General features: G+C 41.1%; 1 pseudogene; it reads right to left on the reverse strand.

Annotated features, from left to right (window-relative positions):
* Positions 1-596: 596 nt before the first annotated feature.
* LOC102924762 (small ribosomal subunit protein eS8 pseudogene) lies at positions 597-1,510 on the reverse strand (annotated as a pseudogene).
* Positions 1,511-23,938: the final 22,428 nt, after the last annotated feature.

A 23,938-nucleotide genomic window follows, 5' to 3' on the forward strand; every position in this document is an offset into this window, starting at 1 on the left:
TTTTAATATTCTTTCTTTGTACTGTATGTTTAATTTTTTATTATGTGCCAAGGGGACTTTCTGTTTTGGCCTACCTGCTTCCCTGGCCTGAGTGTTGTTGTTTTTTTTTTTTCTTTAACATACATTCTTATGTCTTCACAAACCCACTGTTTGCTCAAAGGTATATAACCCAGTCTCCCTCTATTTTTTATTTTTTAAAGTTTCCTTTCCTGGTTAGCTCCATCCAGATGTGACCCCACTCTAGTTAGAATGGTTATCTATCATCAAGAAATGTGACAACAGGAGTTACGGAGGACGTGGGGAGGAGGAGCCCTTACCCGCTCTGGGAGGAGCACAAACTAGTACAGCCACCATGGGAGTCAGTTTAGAGGTTCTTAAAGGTCAGCACTACCCTATAACCCAGATATTCCCCTCCAAGGTACACATCTGGAGAGCCCCACATCTTACCACAGAGATAAATGCACACTGGGGTTATTGCTGCTCTTTTTACAGTAGTGAGGAGATGGAATCAGCCTGCATGATCACCTTCATTCTTGACAGATAATTTTGTAAACTTTTTGGTTAACATTTTTAAAAAACCTGTTACCTTCATATGCTCATTGTTTTTGACTTTCAAAGTTCTGATGACAAAAATCTGATAGTTCTATTAAGAATCCCTTGTAAGTCACATGAACACTCTGTCTTTGGCTTTCCATACTTTTATTATCATATGGCTTGTGTTCATCCCATTTGGTATGTGTTAAGGTTTTTGATTTTTTTTTTTTTATATATTTGCCTTTCCGGGCTTTGATCTTCCTCAGATAGAACTCCAGCTCCCCGCCTTCCAGTGCATAGCCCTCTGCTCTGCCACACTGGCCTGGGCTTGAGGCAATACAGGCAAGAAGCCTGCCGTGCTGGAACTGCTCCTCCAGAAGACTGCTGATTTTAGCGTTCTTTTTCCTTCCATCATATTTCTTTTGGATTTTCTTTGATCGTTTTTTTGTTTAATATTTCTTCCTCTTCAGGAGTCAGCTTGGCCCCCTTCTTGCGGCCCAGGGGCAGCGCATAGTGAGACTCACACCACTCTCCGTATGGTGTGCTGTAATAAGCACGATGCAGTTCTTCACCAGGGTCTTGGTGCAGACCAGCTCGTTATTGGATGCATTGTAGACATCAATGATCCTTGTTTTCCGAGTACAACACTCCGAGCCCCAGGAAAAGTTCCCCACATCCAATCTTAGGGCACGGTACTTCTTGTTGCCTCCTCGGACTCGAACTGTGTGTATACGTCGAGGGCCAACCTTCGTGTTGGCAGCAGACCGTCCCAGCTCATACTTCCGCTTCTTGTGGTAGGGCTTTCTCTTACCCCTGTCTTACAGCGCTTGTGCCAGTTGTCTCGAGAGATGCCCATCGCTCGGCGCTGGCTGGAAAGAGGGAGCACAAAGCTTCACGGTCCAGTTTCTAAAACCAGGTTTTTGATTTTTTAAATTTATGTAGTAAAAGAAATCCAGAGGATTCCAGCAATGATGGCTGCAACTTCTCCCCTCCCTCCGTCCCTCCCCCCGTCCCTCCCCCCTCCCCCTCTTTCCCCCCTCTCCCCCCCCCTCTCATTCACTCACTCACTCACTCACTTTTTCTGGAGATTCTAGAATCGGTGTGTTGGTGATCTATGATGTCTTATGGGCTCATTCACTTTCTGCTATCTCATTTCTTAGTCTTTTTCTGACCAGCAGTTTCCACCTTCCTGTCTTTAGGTAGTTCATCCTTTTCCCTACCCACCTTCATCTTCCTGGGAAATCCCTCCACTGGATATCTCATTTCAGGGATGATATTTTTCAACATTGGAGTTGATTTATTGATGTTTCCAGTGTGTCCATATGTCATTTTCTGATTTTTTTCACACATTCCTTTACTTTTTTGAGTCTTTTAAAAGACTAGTTGTTGCTGGGTGGTGGTGGTGTACACCTTTAATCCCAGCACTCGGGAGGCAGAGGCAGGTGAATCTCTGTGAGGTCGAGGCCATCCTGGCTTACAGAGCGAGATCCAGGACAGGCACCAAAACTACACAGAGAAACCCTGTCTTGAAAACAACAACGATAACAAAAGACTAGTTGTTTGAAAGGGTTTTTTTTTTCCCTAATAAAGTCTCTATCTTCTCTTTCTCAGGGATAGTTTCTGTTGGCTTATTTGTGTCTCCTTTGAATGAGCCCTATCATCTTTCCTGCTAAAAAGTGAAATTGACTGAAACTCATTTTATGTCTTATTTTGAGTTTCTGTTGCTGTGAAGAGACACCATGACCACAGCAACTCTTACAAAGAACACATTTGAGATAGTGGCTTAGTTTCTGAGGTTTTGTCTATTATCTCACGGCAGGGAACATGACAGTGTATAGGCAGGCATGGTGCTGGAGAAGGAGATGCTACATGTTAACTCAAAGGCAACAGGAAGTGATCTGTCTCACTGGGAAGTAGCTTGAGCATAGGAGACCTCAAAGCCCACTCCCACAGTGGTGCACTTTCTCCAACAAGGCCACACCTACTCCAACAAGGCCACACCAACTAATAGTTCCACTCCCTTTGGGGGCCATTTTCTTTCAAACCACCACATTGTAACTTTCCATCTGTGCTGCCTAGTTTTTATGTCTACTTGACAAAGACTAGAGTCATTTGGGAAGAGGAACATTAATTGAGACAATGTTCCTATCAGACTGGCCTGTGGGGGCATTTTTATGATTGTTTGATATGGTTGAGTCCATTTCACAGGCAAGTGGTGCCACCACTAGGAAGGTGGTCCTGGATGGTATAAGAAAGCAGATAGTATGTCAGTAAGCACCATCTTCTGCAGTCTCTGCTTCCATTCCTACCTTCAGATTCCTGCCTTGAGTTCCTGCCCTGGCTTTCCTCAGTGATGGACTGTAACCTGAAAGTATACAATGAATGTTTATCCTTTTTTCCCCAAGTTGTTTATGATCGTAGTGTTTCATTAAAGCAATAGAAACCTAACTAAGACACTATGCAAGCCTGTCTCTGGAAGATGCATTCCTTCAATAAACTCTAACATTTCCAAATAACTACACTACACAGGCTCTGACAGTAGTCTGGGAAGACAGATTTCTGATGATTCTGAATCTACAATCTTCTCTTACCCTCCTTCAGTGATTGATTTTGTTATTTCAAACCTAAAATATTCCATCTGGCCATGATACATTATCATTTTTATATATGGTTGAATTTGATTTGCTAAAATTTATCTCAGAGTTTTCACCTATGTTTATGAGGACTATTTTTGGTACTTTACTTTTAGTAATATTTGTATAATTTTAGCATGAACTAAATGATAACTTCATTAAATGACTTGGAAAGTAATTTCTCCTCTTCAATTTTATGGAAGAATGTGTATAGAATTGCCATTAATTTTTCAAAAATATTTAGTTTAATTAACTGGGGAAGCCATCTGGACCTGGAGTTTCTTTTGTGGAAAGATTTTTAATGACATATTTCATCTAAGTTGTCAAATTTATTGGCATAAATTTATTCATAATATTTTCTTATTAGCCTTTTAATATCTCATGAATCCGTAGCGATGTGCTTTATCTAGTCCCTAATACCAAATATTTCTGTCATTTCTTTTTTGTTCCATCCAGCTACCTGATTATTGCTTGATTTCAAAGTGCTAGCTTATGTTTTTCCAATCTTTTTTATTTCATATTTTCTATCTCATTTTTTCCTTCAATGATATGTATTAGGGTCCTCTGAGTCAGTGGATTTGGGTACTGTTTCTTTCTGTTACTGCTGGAGGAAATGAGTGTCACTGGTTTCTCTTCTTCTCTAGTACTTGCATTAACCCTATAAAAATGGGATATTCAGCACACCAAGATGTGTTGAAACTTTTTATTTTTATTAAGTTCCAGATACTTCTACGCTTGATTATAGCCAAAAGACAGAGAAGCAATGGAGTTTAGGATGTATTCAGTTTACCTTTTGGTTTCTCAGGGACATGTCTTACTTTAAAGTATGATATTAATGCTCTAGACTTTTATGGTTTTGCAGAAATCGTAATTACTGATATTTAACTTGATACTAGAGAGATGAGAGCATTCTTTCTAGGCATCACTCAATCCAAGGAAGTTGACCATTAAGAATTACTGTCACATTTCAGTGCTTTTTAATTTCTTAAACCTTTTAACCCTCTATAATATGGTATTATCTTTATTTATACTGCTTTAAAAGATCACTTGAAAATAGCACATTCTCTAATGTATAGATTTCAATGGGTTTAAAGTAGGTAAAATTAAACAACAGTTATTGAAGTTCACTATACCATTGTCTTTATGTGTATCTATTTGTATCAATTATTGTGATAGGAGTATTGAAATCTCTACCAACAGCTGTGATTGTAATACGTTTATTTATTTTTTGTTATATTATTTCATTATATATTAAACAGATATAAATTATTTGTTTATTACAATTCTATCCAATTTGATTTGCATTTTCTATGGCACATAAGCTTATATGGTTACTAATTCTACTGAGTGAAAGGATACCTTACCATTGTGAAATAAATTTCTTTCACACTAGTGATAACTTTTATTCTGCAACATATTGTTTCATTTTAAAACAGTTAAAAACCGTGCACTTTTATTTAAATTTCAGTCCATTTACATCTTTACATTTTTGGAGTGAGTTCCTTGTAAGCATAGAGTTGCATCTTTTTTTTACTCAATCTGACAACCTCTGCCTTTTAATTGATGGATTAAAGACAATTACTAAGGGATTTAGTTCTTTATTTTCAATTCCTTTTTCTGCCTTCTTTTGCATTAATTGAATATATTTACAACTCTATTTGATTTTGTGACTAATTTACCACAACCATTTTGCTGTGTTAGCGGCTACTTAGTTTGGAGTTTATAGTATGTATCCTTAATTTGTCTATTGTAAGTGATAAACTACTCACAAGAGACTCACAATAGTGTACTTAATTTCTCCTTTTATGACCTTTGACCTACCATCATAAATTTTGCTATAAAGTGTTAAAAATCATAGAATACATTATTACTTTTATTTATACACTGGTATTTTATGAGTTTTTAAATAATATAAAAGCTTTATATTTACTCATGTAATTACTATTTCCAAAACAGCACAACATTATGGTGTATATACATCTGAAATAGACCGCATCAGGTTAAAAATCAAAATATGGACAGAGTAAATTTCTTTCTGAAGACCGAGTGGGAACATTCCCTTGCATTTTTCAGCTCCTGGAGCATTTGATTCTGAGACTGAGTGCTCATACTGCTCTCACTCTGGGTTTTTTTTTTTTTCTGCTGCCCACCCTCTCCCATTCTTATGATTATATTGAGCCAACTCAGATAATCAGATATCTCCATATCTCACGGTCAACTGACTTGCAAACTTAAATCCATCTTCTCCCTTCATTACTTTCGCTCATATAACCTGTTTATAAAGTTTAGAACGTGGGCACTTGAGGAAGTTGCTCTGCCTATATATCATGTCTTTTTTCTTCTCTGAATACCTTTGAGGGTTTTTTTTTTAAAGCAATATTTTCATTGATTCTTTGCGAATTCCATACAGTGTGTTTTGAACATGTTAACCCCCCCTTCCCCTCACCATTAGCACATCTCCACCCTCCTGCTCCTTCCCACCCAACTTTGAGATTGCTTTTTCCTCTTCTTTCCCTATCGAGTCCAATTTGTGTTGCCAGGGGAGTCTTGGGAGTGGGACCTGCCTTGACATGTAGTCATTCTACTACAGGTCACATTATTACAGAAAACTGATTCTTCCTCTCCCAGTAGCTATCAAATGTCCATAGCTCCTCAGCTACTGGTGAGACTTTGTGCCCACTTTCCTGCCTCTATACTGAAATTTTGTCTGACTGGGTGTGAGCAGGGATTGTATATGCTGCCACAATTGCTGTGTGTTCCTCTATGAATCTGTTTCACTGTATCTGGGAAACACTATTCCTTGCCACCTCTGTCTCTCACAATCTTTCTGTCCCCTCTGTCACACAGATCCCTGAGTCTTGGGGCAGGGATGTGATTGAATGTCCCGTTTAAGGCTGAACATTCCACAGCCTTTTGTACATTGAGCAGTTGGGGGGTCTCTGTGTTAGCTGCCATCTACTAAAAGGAGGGGCATCTCTGATGAGGGTTGAGGGGTACTCTAATCTATATGTATTTTCATAATTATGGACTTTCAGAAAGTTTGGTAACAGTATGCCTTGCTGTATTTTTATTTCTTATTCTTTTCCTTGTGGTTGAATTTTCTGAAACTAAGTTGATCAATTCTTAGCAATTTTGGAACTTTTTTCAATCATATATAATTCAAATAGTTCTACATTTTGAGGAATTTGCATAATTTTATATAGTTAACTAATAGTTTAGTTTTTAATCAACACATTAATCATGTATGTTTATGGGACTTAGTATGATAAGCCATGCAAGCATATGGTATGTATTAACCACATCTAGCTGTACTTCTTTCATCCAGGCCCAATTCTAGTGATCACTATTTTGCTCTTTAGCCTCCATACAAGTGAGAATGTGTGCTACTCATCTCATTATGCCAGGTTTACTTCCATCAGTTTTGCTGCAAGTAGAAGAAATCAATTCTAATTTATGGCTGAATAATGCTCCATTGTGTGTGTATAACATATTTTTATCCATTTACCTATCAGTAGGTACTGAGGTAATTTTGGCCATTGTGAGCAGTACCACAATAAAATAGGCATGTAGAAGTTGTTTATATGTAATTTGTATTTTGAGAATTTCATACCTATATGCAGTATGTTACTCCTATCCAGGCACCACTCCCTACCTCCAACTCTTCCCAGCTCTCCCAACATATTCCCTTTCCAAATTCATGTCCCCATTTTTTTGGGTAAATAATCCACTGAGTCCATTTAGTGTTGTCCTTATGTGCACAGATGGGTGTATGGCATCCAGTAGAGCAAGGACAATCTACCAGGACCACACTAGTGAAGGAAATGATTTTCCTTACAGGACCTATCAACTGCTACTTGCTCCTAAACTGAGGGCAGGGTCTTGTGAGTCCCTCCCTGATCCATGCTGGAATGTTAACTGGCTTGATCTTGTGCAGATCTCATGCAGGCAAACACAGCTGCTGTGAATTCATGAGTGCAACAGCCCTGCCATGTCCAGAATACATTGTTTAACAGCAGTCTTCCCTACCTCCTGGCTCTTACAATCTGCCCCTTTATTCTGGAATATCCTGAGTCTTGGTCGAGGGATGTATGTAATGTAGGTGTCCCATTTAGGTCTGAGCACTCCTATATAGTCATTTGTTCTCTGCATTTTAACCAGTTGTGCATCTTTGTGTGAATTAATATTCACTGCACAATCGATGAGAACTGAGGGCTGCACTTATCTGTGGGTATAAAGATAAGCATTTAGAAGACAGTTCACACACACAAAAAGAAGACAGTTCACTAGTCTGTCCATTTAACATGAAAATAGTAGTAGGTTTTCCCCAGGGTCCATGACATTCTCAATCATAGGTCCTTAAGTTTCCAGTTCCATGTGTGAGTTCCAGCCCATAGTCGTATATCCAATGAGAAAGTGGTTGGTTACCCCCATAACATTCCTGTCTATATTGTACCCATAGGCATTGCTGCTCCTTTCTGTAGCTCACAGCGTTCACAATTGGGTCAAGACCGTAAATTATTTTTTTCTCCCCCAGCAACATGCACAGCACCTTCCAGCACTATGAAAGCTAGCCAGCAGGGAGCTAGCTTCCAGGTCAGTAGCAGCTTGGTTCCTCCATGCCTTATGACCAAAGCATGTGCTGTCTTCAACAATAAGGTCTCACCATCAAGTTTTGGTGAGCAACTATTTACAATAGCAATGGCCCATAGTGTTTGGTGGGGTCTTGGACTCCTAGAAATCACTTTCATATGCTAATTTAATATCCTTTAGATACAGTCACAGAGGTGGGCTATCAAGGATGATATGGTAGTTTTGTTCTTTCTTTTTAAAAGGTGTCTTTCTGGTGTTCTCTGCAGTGGTTCTTCTATTCCCGAGAATAGAAATATGAGTTTCTCTTTTTGTGTGTCCTCGTGGTGCATTTTTGAATTTAGTTTGATAAAAGCAAGTCCAACTAGAGTGAGAGGTGATGTCATTACAGTTTGATTTGTATTTACTTAATGGCTTATGCTATTGAGCCTTTTTTCATATAATTATTAGATGTTCGTATTTTTTTTTTGAGATAGGGTCTGTTGAGATCATTTGCCAACTTTTAATTGTATTGCTTATTTTTATTAATACAGTTTTGAATTCTTCATCTACTTTCAATATTGACTTTTGATCAGATGAATGCATGCTGAATATTTTCTCCTGTGCTGTAAGCCATCTCTGCACTTGCTGGGAGAGGCTTTCTGCTCGATGTAATCCCATTGGTCTCCTTCTCTTTTGTCTCCTGTGCTTTCCTGGGGTTATCCAGAGAATGGTTTCCTTTGCCAATGTCTTGCAGTGTTTCTGTGGACTTTTTTTCTAGTAGTTTCAATGTTTCATGTCTTACATTGAGTCTTTGAACTATTTTGAGTTGATTTTTGTGCAGGATGAGAGACAGGGGTCACCTTCAATCTTCGTAGGCTGTCTGGTTTCCCAGCAGCAATGATTGAAAAGCCTGTCCTTCCTCAAATGTATACTTTTGACAATATTGTTAAGGATCAGTGGAACATTAATAAAGACTTCTCAGTTGTTTGTATTTCATATTTTGAGAGCTGTTTAAAACCATGCCCCATTTTAAGATGGGACTGATGTTTAATTTTTTAAAATTTCTTTGTATATTCTAGAGAGTAGCCCTCTGGCAGATGCATAGCTGGTAAAGAAATCTTCCATTCTGCAGGCTGCCTCTTCTCTCAAATGGTGGTGCCCTTCTGCACAGAAGCTCTTAGTCTCATGTGCTTCCATTTGCTATTGTGCTGTGCTGTCAGAATCCTGTTGAGATCATCTTTTCCTGGGTCTGTAAGTTCAAATGTGTGCCCTACTTTCTCCTTTATCAGATTCAGGGTATCAGATCTTATGTCAAGGTCCTTGATCCATCTGGACTTGAGTTTGAACACATTGGGAGATAAGGATGGAGTTTCATTCTCCTACCTTTGTGGCTACATAGCTTGAGCAGCACCATTTTTTTGGAGGTGGGCTGTCTTTCCTCTCACAAGCATTTCTGGATTCTTTGCCAAAACTCAGGTGGCTGTAGAAATGTAGGCTTATATCTGGGTTCTCAGTTCTGTTCTATTGATAAATGTGTCTGTTTTTATTTCAGTAATTACTTTTAATAACTTGCAATCAGTGATAATGATAGCTCCATCAGGTCTTTGTTCAAGATTGTTTGGACTAGAATGTGTGTGTGTGTGTGTGTGTGTGTGTGTGTGTGTGTGTGTGTGTGTGTGTTTTCAAATAAAATTTAAGATTCTTTTTTTAAATTAATGTTATGGGAGTAACCAAGCACTTTATGATTGGATCTGAGATGAAACCCATACCTAGCACTTTAAAAATGGCTGAGAACCTGTGGCTAGACAGGTAACAAGCCCCAGGAGGGAACCCAATACTATTAGTCTAGTAAATTGACACAGTATTTAAAAAAGCACCTAATGACTTAGCATTACTAAAGGGGACCCCCTCTCAACAGTGAGGGCTTCCTCCTAGACCCTGGATTAGGCACAAACCACACCCAAACACCTGTTTTCACAGAGAGATTCTTTATTAAGCAGGAAAGAAATGTTAAAGTGGATGCTTTCTGACTCAGGCAGAAAACAGTAGCAAATGACCTTGCCTGTGTAATCTTTAAGAGGAGAAGGGAGGTCTGTGCTAGAATGGGCTAGAATGCCATGGTAAAGGAGATTGGGGACAGGGAGAAGGGGAAGGGGGTGAGGAGAAGGGGGAAGGGGTATTCGTCCTGGACAGACAAAGGACAGCCTCTGAAAAGAGGGGAGACAGACATGGCACATAGGAAAATGGTGGTTTGTAAAGGTAAAGGGGAAACCCTGTGTTAGGATGAGGTGTTTAATTTTAATTGGGTGTGTTAATTAGGTGAGCCAAATGGGGGCTTGTGATTGCTGGACTTTGGTAGTCAGCCTCAGGAGGAGGAAGTGGCCAAATAAGGGAATAAATCGTGGTGGCTAGCTTTAGGGATGAAATGTAATGGATTTTGGCAAGGAAGTGGGAGTGGGGGAGAAGGGCAAAGCCTGCCAGAGCCATGTGCTTGAGTGGGCTAGTGTCCCTTCAGTTATACCCATAGATCAGAGTACCCTTGACCCTCATCTAGAGAAGCTTCTAGTTGAGGTAGATGCTGATTAACAGACACACAACTGGCCGTTTCAGAGAATAGCAGATGTAGAGTTCGCATCACTAAATGGGCCATCATGTCACATCCATTCCTTCAAGGCTCAGGCACCTTTACAGAAGAGAGGGTGATGTTGTGTGATGAGACTTTTTCTGGAAAGATATAACACACATCTACTCACCACAGATAGGGATCACAGGAAGGACCAAAGTATGGATATCATCAAAGGCCATCTTGGTAAACAAATGAGTTTTACTGGAGTTACTTATAGGAATATGAGTGAGAGGTTACTTACAGGAGCAGAAATGACTCATAGACAGCTGTATCACTAAAGTGCACCACAGCATGGGTGACAGCTCACAAGATCTGGGTACCTGGAGCACACTGCACAGCCTGCAGGCAGCTCAACAGGTTGGAGAGTGTCCTTTTCCAAGTGACTCAGTTGCTCTGAACCTCTCCTAGGCAACTTGGATGGTTCCTGCTTCTTCCAGACAGCTGATCTGGTCTGTTGGTCTTTGCAGCCTGGCTTCTCTGAGAGTGACTCTCAGCAGTGTTTATTGTTTACTTGTGGGAGGGAAGGACCTAATGAATCTGCTAAGTTTCAGGGACTTTCTGAAGCTGTTTTGAGTTATTTGCCTTCTGGTTTAAGGAGTGTCCCTGCAGGATGGAATGTTTCACTGTTGGAGGAAACTGCTGCACAACACTCCACCCCTTCATCTTGCTCCTTCATTCTTTTTGCACCTTCTCTCATAATGATCCCTGATCCTTGGGTGAGGTGACTGTAGATATAGACCAATGACTAAGAACTAGGGCATCATACCACCACAATGGTCACTTGTTCTTCAGGGTTTCACCAGTGGTTATGTGTTGAGGCTGACAGCAATGGTTAAGTATGAGCACGCTGTAAGCAGTTTGACAGGCACATCACATCACATCTGTCTAGTAAACCAAAAGCAGTTGCTTCCTTATTGAGAGCTAACCGCCCCCCCACCCCCCGCCCAGCCACAGGTTTTCATCCTGGTTTACTATACCATATGTGAACTCCTTCTTGTGCATCAGGCCTTAACTCCAGTCAGAAGGCTTACCCATGGTCTTACCAATGACAGCCAAGCCATTAGTGTACAAGTTGGCACATCCTGCTGGCATGTCAGTACTGTAGCACTCAGTTCACCACCCACAGCCTGCAGGGCCCCCTCTGGCACTGTGGAAGCCAGCCAGCAGTTCTGTCCCAGCTTAATTTCTCCATGTCCTACAGTCAAAGCACGGTCTTCAGCAATAGGATCTCACCATCTGGTTTTATCACACAACCAGTATCACTAGCAATAGACTTCGTGGCTTGTGGGGCCTCAATGGCTTCTCTAGCCAATAACCCATGGGGAGGTAGCCCACCACTGGCACTAGGGTTTTCATTTAATAACCTTATGGCCCCTGGGAGTGTCCTTGTGAACATTTGGACATTTTGAATGTTTTGCATTTTTTAAAATTTCAATTAACCCTGCCCCAGGAAGGTAGATAGAAGTGCCATCACACTTGGTTGTCTTTCCAATGGCTTCACAAATCTGCAAAGCATCCAGAGGTTAGCATTCCATCATCTGTGTAACAAAACCTTCTCTAGAAGATGAGCAGGACAAGGTCACCTTCTGAACCATCCTCCTGTGACAAATAGTGGGTTACAGATACAGTGTTCGTAAAGCACTAGATGTCTGTTGTCATCTGTTCTCAGCCGTGTCAGGTGATCCCAAAGGTTCTCAACTAAGATACTAATGTTGAACATCAGCAAGGATTAATACATCATTGAAGGGCTCTATCCCTTCCGATCAATTGCTTTCTACACAGATCAAGGTTGGGTACAAAACACGGATAGCAGGTGCTAACTTAAGTAACTCTGCATAATCCTCATTCATTCTCTCTGAGCCATTGTATTTCCATATCCTGGAGCCCTTCATGGAGCCTCCCGACATTTCTCCACACCTGATAAACTCAGTGGGCCTGAAGTAATCTGCTCAGACTTACTTATGACCAGAGGTGAATGTGGGCATGCTGTCTCCTGCTGCACCTGCTGGTGTCCTGGGTTAGAGTGGCCCTGGGTTGGCACAGTAGCTGTAGATATAGCCATTGCTTCTCTATCTATCATACCTAGCTGTTGGGAGAGTTCCTGGCTAGACAAACCATCTCCACCCCCGTTCTAACCTTTTGCCAGAGATGAATGTGCCCTCCTTAGTCTGGGGTATAATTGCCCAGCCCCGAGTCAGCCTTGATCATCTTTACTATTTTGCTCTATCATGTTTCTGAGTTTCTGAGAACAAAGCCTTCTAGAGGCCCCTTAACACACAATTGGACTTTCTATTCATTTCCCCCCTTAGGACCTCCAGGTCAACACAAGTCTTGCCATGTTTGTCTTTGAGGACCTCAGACAGACCTCTTCCTTTGTTTTGCCTTTTTCTTATCTCCTGTAGGCTGCTCTCTCACTTTGCAGACACTCTTTGCATGCTGGGCTAAGGCACTTATGTCTGCCAAAGCCTTTCCTGCTTTATATTGATCTTGTCCCACCAAAGGACTCAGCAAAGCTGCTAAAGCTCCCTCCCAGCCTGGAGGTTCCTGCAGGATCAATCTTTTCTTTAACTCCTCCATGAACATAGTTCTGTCTGGCCCAGGAAACTGGGGTTCAAACACAGCTTTCCTTATTCCTAGTACCCTTAGTAGTGTCTGTCCATCTTCTATGGTCCCCTATTTCCAGATACTTCTGGGGACTTTAGATACGGATCACCAAGTGTTCCTAATGACTCTGATAAGTCAGTCCATTAGGAACTGAGTTCCCTCATATTGTCTCATGTTATGCAGCTTTGCCTAATGGAGGGATGGAAGGTACATTACTTGGTTTTCTCTCTTTCCATGGTAGTCAGACTGATCTCATCCACACCCAAGTAAGTCCCATGGCTTCACAAGCCATACTGCGACAGGCTCTTTCTTTCTTTCTTTTTTTTTTTTCAAAATTCTTCTCTAATTCCAGCAGTTCAAGTGCTAAGTACTTTCTGATCACACTAATTTCTTGCATTGGACCATGGTCCAGTGGTTAATGCTCCCATCTGCACACTGGATTACAGAGTCTCCCTTGCTTACTACTAAAGATTGGACCTGCAGGGTATTTTCTATTGCTTCTACCACACTCTCATCCTCTTCACGCTCTGAATCTTCCCATGAATTCCAAGGTCTTCCATGGGTCCCAGGAAGGGCTTTGGAGCACAGATCTAACTTGTTGCCTTCTCTTTTCCTATCAGCCCCTAAGCCTTAGGAGGCTGCAAGCACCCCCACCTTATCCTCTTGTTTATCTAATTGACTGGACAAATCCCAGGCTATCACAGAGATGTCAGCGGCATATCCTTTTCCTGTTGCAATTGCTTTTTGTTTTGTCTTCTAAGACAGGGTTTCTCTGTGTAGCCCTGGTTATCCTGAAACTCATTTTGTAGACCAGGTTGGCCTTGAATGTACAGAGATCCACCTGCCTCTGCCTCCCTGAGTGCTAGGATTAAAGGTGTGCGTCACCACACCCAGCACAATTACTCTTTTATACAGACAAGGTTCTGCTTGGTCACCATCTCAGCCTCAGATGCATTTCTAACTACACATAACAGAGGCCAGGCAACCTCTGCTGCAGCGTGCTGACAGCCTTGACCCTTGTGCTGCGTAACTTCCTCTAAACCTTTAACTGTTTTCGGGGCACTTCTTATTTATCTGGTGGACCCCACTCATAAGGTAAGCATGCTACCACATGCCAGATAGATGAAGACTGTCAAAGCCTCATGAGAAATTCCTAATCCTGTTGGCTCAGCTATAGTTGCACATCTCACTATCCATAGCAAGAACCATGCAACCATTTGTCATAGTACAAAGCACATTAACACACACCGTACAGGAAATGACAACTGTATCCAAATTTTCCCTGCAGACACTCCCCATCAGCCTTCTCAGCTCCCCCTCCCTCCCGTTGCATGTCTTGCTACCTGTAGCCAAAAACATGCACTCATTCCTCTCCAGCTCACCTTTGGTTCTCTTGTGTCCCTGTTTGGAAACCAGTTATGTTGTATGACAAGACTTTTCTTGGAGAGACAGAACACACATGTCTACTCACCACAGATAAGGAGCCCCATGACAGGCCAAATTATGGATACCACTGAAGTCCAAATGAATTTTATTGTGGTTACTTACAGGAACAGAAATGACTTAAAGTCAGCTGCATCACCAAAGCCTGCCACAACATGGGTGACAGTTCACAAAATCTGGGTACCTAGAACATACTTCACATCATGTAGGCAGCTCAACAGTCTGGAAAGTGTCCTTTTCCAAGTGACTCAGTTGGTCTAAATCACTTCCAGGGAGCTTTGCTGGTTTCTGCTTCTTCTAAGCAGCTGGTCTGGTCTCAGTCTTATTTGCAGCTTGGCTTGTCTGAGAATGACTCTCAGCAGTGTTTATTGTTTACTCGTGGGAAGGAGGGGGCCTAATGAATCTGCTAAGTTTCAGGGACTTCCTGAAGCTATTTTGAGTTATTTGCCTTCTGATTTTTTTTTTCCCTTCTGGTTTAAGGAGCTTATCTGAAGAAGAGAAATGTTTCAATCTTGGAAGAAATTGCTATGCAAGAGGCTGAAAGATTGTAGGAGCTAGAAGTAGGAGATAACATCAAGGAAACTGTTGTTCAGACTTAGCTGAACAGTTATAATGATTGTGACAGTATGCACAAGACATGTGCAAGTTCCAGCTAGATAAAAATCCCAGCAGACAGGCATGGAATCTTGCCACTAGTTGATAAACTTTTGACATTTAATAGCTGCTGGGAATGTCATTTTTCCTTCAACAATGTGACCACTGGTAGGTTGATGGTTCCAGGGCAGGACCCACTCCCAAGACTAGTTGGATAACACAAAGTGAACTTACCGGGGCCAACCTCAGAGTTGGGTGGGAAAGGATAGGAAGATGAGGGGCTGATTGTAGAAATTGGGATAGTGGATATGTACAAAAAATATAGCAACTAGAATTCTCCAGAAACTCATATAATATTGTTTAAAATGAGGAAGCAAAAAAATAATCAATTGCTTTGGAGGTATAAGTTTGTTTGGGTCCACTATTGTGTTTCATGTCTAGAAATTATAGTTTTTTTTGTTTTGTTTTGTTTTTTTTGTTTTTTTGTTTGTTTTTGTTTTTGGTTTTGGTTTTTCGAGACAGGGTTTCTCTGTGTAGCTTTGCGCCTTTCCTGGAGCTTACTTGGTAGCCCAGGCTGGCCTCGAACTCACAGAGATCCACCTGGCTCTGCCTCCCGAGTGCTGGGATTAAAGGCGTGCGCCACCAACGCCCGGCGAAATTGTAGTTTTCATATTCTTGCTTCTTCTCAGCTGTTGCACTTTACACTTCCATGTGAATTTTAAAATTGCTATTTCTTCTTCTGTGAAAAATTCTGCTGGTATATGGTGAGAATCTCATGGACTCTGTAGACTGGGTAGGGATAGAATCCTATCATCTACCAACAAGGGTAGTTTTACTTCCTTCCTATTTATGCACTTTTTGTTTCTTTCTCTTGCCATTTTTTTTTTCTGGCTAAAACTTCAGTTACTACATAGAATTTGTTCATTAAAAGTGAACAATCATGCTTTTTCAGGCCTTAGAGAAAATATTTTTAATGTTCCCCATTTGGTATCATATATCCATGGGTTTGTTGTCCAGGGTTTTTTATTATATTGAGGTATAATACCTATATGCCCTATTTAGTTGACTTCATCATAAGGGATGATGAATTTTTTCAAATAATTTTTCTGCATATATGATATTATTGTATGATTTTATGCTTTATTCATTGCTTATGTATATTGAACCATCTTTGATCTTTTTGATGTAGCATTGAATTCAGTTTGCTAATATGATATTGGGGACTTTTGCATCTATGTTTATCAAGGATATTGGTCTGTAGATGTATGAATGTATATATGAAAGCATGTATGAATGTATGTATATATGGTTTTTATCAGCTTGTGTTAACAGAGTATTCCTAGCCTCCCAGAATGAGCTCCTGCTTTCTCCATTTGAATTTTGTGGATTAATGTGAGAAGAATTGGTATTGGTTTTGGTTTGGAAGCCATGATAAAAATAGATTGTATGAAAAAAAATTACATAAAAAGTTTGATATTAATCAGTGAAGTCATCAAAGCAGACAGGTTTTACTTTTGGGGGAGGCTTTTAATTACTGTTTGAATCTCATTACTTGTTAGTGGTCTATTCAGTTTTCCAACATCCCTGGTTCAATTTGCTAAGACGTATGTGTCTGTAAATCAATTTCCTCCAGCGTTCCCACTTTGTTGGCTTATCACTTTTCTTATAACCAGCAATGATCTTTCACGTCTGCGCTGTCAGTTCTGATGCTTTTTTTAAATCCCCCAATTCTATTTGGGTAGTCTCTCCCTTTGTCTTGGTTAGTGGAAGTAGGTTTTGCTGTTATTTAATGGGGAAACAACGGATACTTTTGGTTGGTTGACCGAGTCTGGTTTTAGTCTTTGTTTCTGCTCTCATCTTTGTTACGTCTTTCCTTCTACTGGATTTGGGTTTGGTTTGTTCTTATGATGTAGCATTAGGTTGCTTATTAAAAGTGTTTCTATTTTAATGGAAGACTGTCCCTGGATGTTAACTTCCATATCAGCACCGTCTCTACTCTCCCTCGCAGGTCTGTGTATGTTGTGAATCCATTTCATTTGTTTTTAGCACATGGTTAATTTTCCTTTTGACTCCCTCAAATACTATTCCTATATTCAGCCTTCCTGTATTGTATGGTTTTCAGTCTTTGTTATTGACTTCAGTTTTCTATTATGAGCAGAAAAAATAGATGATTTCGATTTCAGAGATTCTATGAAGATTTATTTTGTATTTGCACAACACATGGTCTATTCTAGAAAGGTCCATAAATAGAGTGTGTATTCTGCAATTGTTGGATGGAACGTTCTGTAAATGTCCTAAGTGAATTTGATCTGTAGTATTGTACTGTGGTCTCTGTTGATTTGTTGTATTAATGATCTGATCATTGATGAGAAAAAATCATGGAAATTTCCCACTATTTTGCATCTATATTCATATCTAATGTTTATTGTATAAAACTGGCAGCTCTAACATGAGGTTTAAATGAGCTTACAATCATATACTCTTTTTCATTAGTCCTTTGAGAATTTTGGAGAATATTTTGATTATTCCAGATCCATCTCCCCCTTCCCAACACACCCAAATTTATGTCTTATTTTTCCTCACCCACCAAGTCCATTTTATGCTGCCCATGCATTCTTGGATGTGTGGTCTTCTGCTAGTTCACAGTCGACTTACCAAGGGCAACACTGAATGGAACTAACTCTCCCTCTGCTGTCAGTTGCCAATAGTTCCTTGGCTGGAGGTACCTTTTTGTATCCAGCTCACCTCTCCATGCCGGAGTTTGGTCTGATTTGACTTGCAAGGTGTTTTTGCATGCTGTCACAATCACTATAGATGTGTATGTGCAGCTGCTCTGCTGTGTTCCAATGACACTGTTCCTTTTCTTCATTCATCACCTCTGGCTTTGAACAGTCTTCCTACCACCCCCCTTTTCCACAACTGTGCCTGAGCCTTGGTAGGATGGGAGATGATAGAGATCCACCATTTAGGAGTCAACACCCTGCAGTCTCTTACTCTCAGTATCTTGGATCTCTGTGTCAATTACCGTCCATTGCAAATGCTAGCTCCTCTGGTGAAGGTTGAAAGGCATTAATCTATGAGTATAATAATTCATTAGAAGTTGGTTTGATACTGTGTCTATTTAACAGAATAACGGTAGTAGGTTCTCCCCCCACATTTTCTTTAACGTATTTTTGTATGGGTGTGCATGAGGATGCTCGGGTTCATGTGCCTGTCACAGTCCCATGAAAGTCCGAAGCCTTCCTACATTGCTTGTTATCTTTTTTTATTTTTATCTTTTATGTGCATGAGTGTTTTGCCTGTATGTATTTTAAGTGCACCACATATTTGCAGTGCCTGTGGAGGCCAGAAGAGGGTGCTTGATCAACTGGAACTGGAGGTAGCTGCCATGTGGGTCCTAACAGTATCAAGGGCTCTTAACCACTGGGCCATCTCTCCAGCTGACTCCCAATCACCTTATTTTTTTAGATAGGGCCACTCACTAACCTGGGGTTCACCAGTTGGCTAGGTTGGCTGGCCAGTGAAGCCCTAGGACTTTCTCTCTGCCTCCCAAGTACCAGGGTTATAGGCATTTGCCACACCTGCAGCAGTTTAGGTGGGGACTGGAGACCTGAGCTCAGGTCCTCAGGCTTGAACAACCATATTTTCAACCCACAGAGACAGCTCCAAAGCCCCCATTGTACTTCCTCAATGAATTGGTGCCTCGCTTGTTACACAGTGACCTTGTTAATCTCTTATCTTAGTTTTTGTCTTAAAGTCTACATTGTCCTCCTGAAGCAGACAATTCTCTCTTCTAGTTGTGGACTGAGGACAGTGGGTGCTGGAACATTTTCTCACTAATCTGTTGTTCTAGGTCTTGGAGTCTTAGGTTCTTCTGGTCTCTCTTTCTCCTGTAATTCCTGTGTTCCCCCACAGGCACAAATCTGAAAATGCAGCCACATCCCCACTGTTTATCTGTTCTCTGTGGGGGAGTTCATGAGTGCCGGTTCCTCTTCTAAGCCATCTTGACGTCTCTAAGTTACATTCTGTTTGCCTTTCGAAAATTTGATTGTTTGGGTTTTTGTACAAGTATATGCTGTAGTTGAGCTGTAAGTTTTCTCCTGGGCCTCCCTCCCCTCCCCTCTTCCCTGTGCCCCCCTCCCCTCCCCTCTTCCCTGTGCCTCCCTCCCCTCCCCTCTTCCCTGTGCCTCCCTCCCCTCCCCCTCTGTCCCCTCCCCCTCCGTCCCTGTGTCTTCCTCCCCTCCCCTCTTCCCTGTGCCTCCCTCCCCTCCCCCTCAGTCCCTGTGTCTTCCTCCCCTCCCCTCTTCCCTGTGTCTTCCTCCCCTCCCCCTCAGTCTCTGTGTCTTCCTCCCCTCCCCTCTTCCCTGTGCCTCCCTTCCCTCCCCTCCTCCCTGTGCCTCCCTCCCCTCCCCCTCCTTCCCTGTGTCTCCCTCCCCTCCCCTTCTCTGTGCCTCCCTCCCCTCCCCTTCCCTGTGTCTCCCTCCCCTCCCCTTCCCCTTCTTCCCTGTGTCTCCCTCCCCTCCCCTCTTCCCTGTGTCTCCCTCCCCTCCCCCTCTGTCCCCTCCCCTCTTCCCTGTGCCTCCCTCCCCTCCCCCTCAGTCCCTGTGTCTTCCTCCCCTCCCCTCTTCCCTGTGCCTCCCTCCCCTCCCCTCTTCCCTGTGCCTCCCTCCCCTCCCCTTCCCCTTCTTCCCTGTGTCTCCCTCCCCTCCCCTCTTCCCTGTGCCTCCCTTCCCTCCCCTCCCCCTTCTTCCCTGTGTCTCCCTCCCTTCTTCCCTCTTCCTTAGTTCCTTTTACCCCTAGACAGTTCTACTTTCATGTCGTACCCTTGCACACATGACTTTATGTACCTATATAAAATCCAGGAATCACAAATGAGAGTAAACACTTCGTCTTTTGGAGACTACTGACTTAATTCACTTAACATATCCATCTCCAGTTGCATCCATTTTTCTGTAAATGACATAGCATTGTTCTTTATGGGTCAAGATATCTCCTTCTCAATATATGCCATGTTTTCTCCATCCACTCCTCTATTGTTGGACACCTTGGTTGATCCCATAACCTAACTACTGTGAACAGTACTGCAATAAATATTGATGTGAAAGTGTGTCTGTGATATGTCTGTCTGGAGTCTCTGAGTGAATAGCCAGGAATTGTACAGCTGGGTCATAAGGAAGATCTAATTTAGATTTTTAAAGAAGTCTCTGTATTTAATTCCATTGTGACTGGACTAGTTTCCATTTCCTTAGCAGTGTATAAGGGCTTCCTTCTGTTCATATTCTTGCCAACATTAGTTCCCTAATGATTGGCATTCTGATGAGGGTAAGATCAAATTTCAATGTACTTTTAATTTGCATTCTCTGACGGCTAGTGTAGTTGAACATTTTTTCATATTAGTTATGAAAAAATCTAATATTCTAAGTTTATTAGATATTTGTGTTTCATACTTTTAAAATATAATTATTTTTATTAAATTGATCATATTCTTTCCCCTCTCCAGCTCCTCCCATATCCTCCCTACCCACTCAACTCATGTTCTCTCTCTCTCAAAAAAAACAGAAAATGAAAGTCTAAACAAACTAAAAAGAAAAAGAAAGAAAACCAATAAGACAACAACAGAAAACAAACCAACATAAAAGCCCAGAATAAAAGAGTCTGTTTTTGTGTTGGTCAATTACCCCTGTGCCTACAGCCTGCCCTTGAGAGTATTGATTTACCCTGTGGCACTCCATTGGAGAACACTGATTTCCCTTTCCCAGTAGCTATCAATTGCCAGTAGCTTCTTGGTTAGGGGCTGGGGGACTTGATGTCCACTTCTGCTCAGCACTGCAATTTTGTCTGGTTTGAACCTGTGCAGGTGTTGTGTGATCTGGTGCAGTCTCTATGAGTTCACACTGCATCAGCTCTGTTGTTTCTGGATGGCACTGTTTAGTTGGAGTCACTCACCACCATTGGCTCTTATGGTCTTTCTGCCTCCTCTTCTGCATAGATCCCTGAGCCTCGAGGGAAGGACCTGGGTGTAAAGACATCCCATTTAAGGCTGAATGCTCCAAGGACTCCCACTGTCTGCACACTGTCCTGTTGTGGGTCTCTGTGTTAATTATCATGTACGGCAAGAAGAAACTTCTCTGAGGGTTGAGCAATGCTGATGCTCTGTTATATTGAAAACTGTCTATTCATTCTGTTAGCCCACTTACTGATTGGGTTATTTGATTTCTTGTTGCTTAGGAATTTAGAGACTGTGTGTATGTGGCGGGGTGCCTGTGCCCTACCTCATGTGTGGAGGTCAGAGGACAACTTGCAGGAGTTGGTTCTCTCCACCATGTCGTTCCCAGGAACTGTGTTTAGTCAGGTTTGATGTCAAGCACCCTTATCCTAGCTCCACCAAATTTTATTTTTATTAGGCGACTTGAAGTCATTCTGCAGATACCAAAGTTTTTACTTTTAAATTATCTTTTATTTTTTATTTCTCTTTGCATATTTTCTATTTCCTTTGGAAAATCAGGAACCTTTTCTTTCACAGAGTCAAACCTGGCAATTTCAGTCTATTTTTCATGTCACGCTTTGTGATTTTATTTCTGTAGCTCAGTTTGTTTTTCTGTCTCTTAAGTGTTTTAACACTTACGGAACTAAGATGTGTGTCAGTTATGAGCCCGTTTTAATTAACTTATCACATCAGCCTGAATTGTATTTTCCTGCTGTTTTGAAAAAAATCTGAATAAATTTTGTTTGGGCTCCAGGTAGCTCAAACTATATTTGTGGTATAATCTATAATTTTACATCATCACAGATGTTATTGATCTCGACTGGTTCAGAGGCTAATGCTATCTAGATAGTCTTATCCTTTGAAGTTTTTCTGTTTTAGGTTTGTAAGGCAGAACTAGAGTTATTACTAGCCTAGCACTAATTGTTTTCCACTCACTAAGCTAATACCCAATAGCCTATTACAATGCCCATTTATATTCTGGCTTTTCAGTCTGGTTTCCAAACACTCTTAGCAGCAGGAATTGTTACCTTAATCATGTCAGAGTTTTCCTCATTCTCAGACAGTTTTCTCTTCTGCATATTCTGGTCAATATCTGGTTCAATATTTAATGGGAGAGCTCTGCAGATCTTCAGAGCTCTCTCCATGTTTACCTCTTTTGACTTCTTTTGACTTTCCTTTGTACCATCCTGAGGGCTGCCATTGTCTCCCACAAATTATGCATTGCTTGTTTTCAACTCGGGGAATTCATGAAGCTCCACGTGGGATCTCTTCTCCAAGCTCTTCTTCCAGACCCTGGACAGGGGCAATCAGAATGCTTCTCCACTTACTTCCTTTGTTTCCTGTTTCAAGAGGACCACTTGATTTCAGTGTTCAACATGAAGTGTCTTGGAAACCATTGTTTTATATAAGTGATCATTTTGTTGTTTTCAGATGGGAGTTTAACAGTGGCCCCTCTGACTGAATGTTGGATGGGAACAACCTCACAACCTCATTTTTGATAGTGGAGTTGTTTTGTATTGGGGGGCAAGGAAAGGGAGTAGAATTACAGAAGTTAATTTTTTAAACAATTTTATTTGCTTTCTTTGACATCTGTTTGTGTGTGTTCCTGTTATAGAGTTTGTCCTCCTCCAGGAGGCATTTCTTTGGTTTCCCTTTTACCAGCTTATTCTTTAGTGTCCCAACTGTATTCTTTCTAGTACCTTAATTTTCTGGAAAGGATGCTTTGGGGTGTATATTATATATAGAGAGTAAACACTGGCCCAATATTGATCAGGAATAATGTAGCATCAGAGAACTCCATTATGAAGTAACATCCAAGAAAAAAATTGTAAAAAAAAATCCATGCAGAACATCTTTCTGATATAACTACACAAATCAAAGGCAAAATCATTTTGGGGGTGTTCTTAAACAAAACAGTCTCTGTCTCCTGACCAGTGATAGTTTATGCAATGATTGAGAAATTTTTTCATCACTAAATTCACTAAATCATTATGAAGACCATTGTATGTCCCAGGCACTAGCTAACTCTCATTCTCTCAGGTTGAATTGATGTGTGTCTCTTAAACACTTTATGATTCTTTTCTGGATCCTGGAGTTGTATCTATGGATATCATTGTCTTTTTAACTTTTGAATGCATTTCACTCAACACCTCTTCATTATCTGACATCTCTATATCCTCAGTAGCACTTAGCACATTTCCTCTGACCTAAAAAGAACAACTGAATAAATGATTATCATTAAGAATACACTTTTAAATATGTACATGTCTTTATATGTACATGACTAGTCTATACACTCTTTACTTACAGCCCCACAATTGCTATTAGAGAGAAAACAATTTGTAGGCCACTAGCATACCTCATTGTGTCATTCCTACTACCAGTAACCATTGCTGTTCTGTAGCTGTAATCAAAGCAAGGCCACACCAACCCTTAATAGGCCCCAGTTGCTGTGTTTATGGGGGAAAGGCTTTATTTTTTATAGCTATGAATACTTTAAAGAATATGCTTACCAGTGATGTTGCCAGTCATTTATGAGACTTGCATGTACCATTTCATCTTTAGGCAGAAAGGCAGCAGGGGGAGTCCAGACACATACAAACAAGGCCCAGTAGCTTTCAGCTCAGAATAAATGATGACAAATGAGTTCTTTTGAAGGAAAGTTTTCAGCACAAGCTACTCTTAGTTTTATTTGTGATTTTATCAACCTTATGAAGATGGGGAATTGACTTTTGGTCCCTGTCTTTATAGTTTCTATAAATTCCTTGTGCACATCCAGGGCCAAATTGATGGATCTTCTTTTTCTGTCTCTAGGATCACAGGGGAACACAGAATGGGATTATCACTTGGCACTATTTCCAGATATGTAGATAAGTACATGTTAAACTTCCCTCAAGAAATGAAGCTCCTTTGCTTGCTAGATCAGACTAATTAATTTTGGAGTCTGCA

Source organism: Peromyscus maniculatus, chromosome 11 (genome assembly GCF_049852395.1).
Source record: "Peromyscus maniculatus bairdii isolate BWxNUB_F1_BW_parent chromosome 11, HU_Pman_BW_mat_3.1, whole genome shotgun sequence".
NCBI classification, from domain to species: Eukaryota; Metazoa; Chordata; class Mammalia; order Rodentia; family Cricetidae; genus Peromyscus; species Peromyscus maniculatus.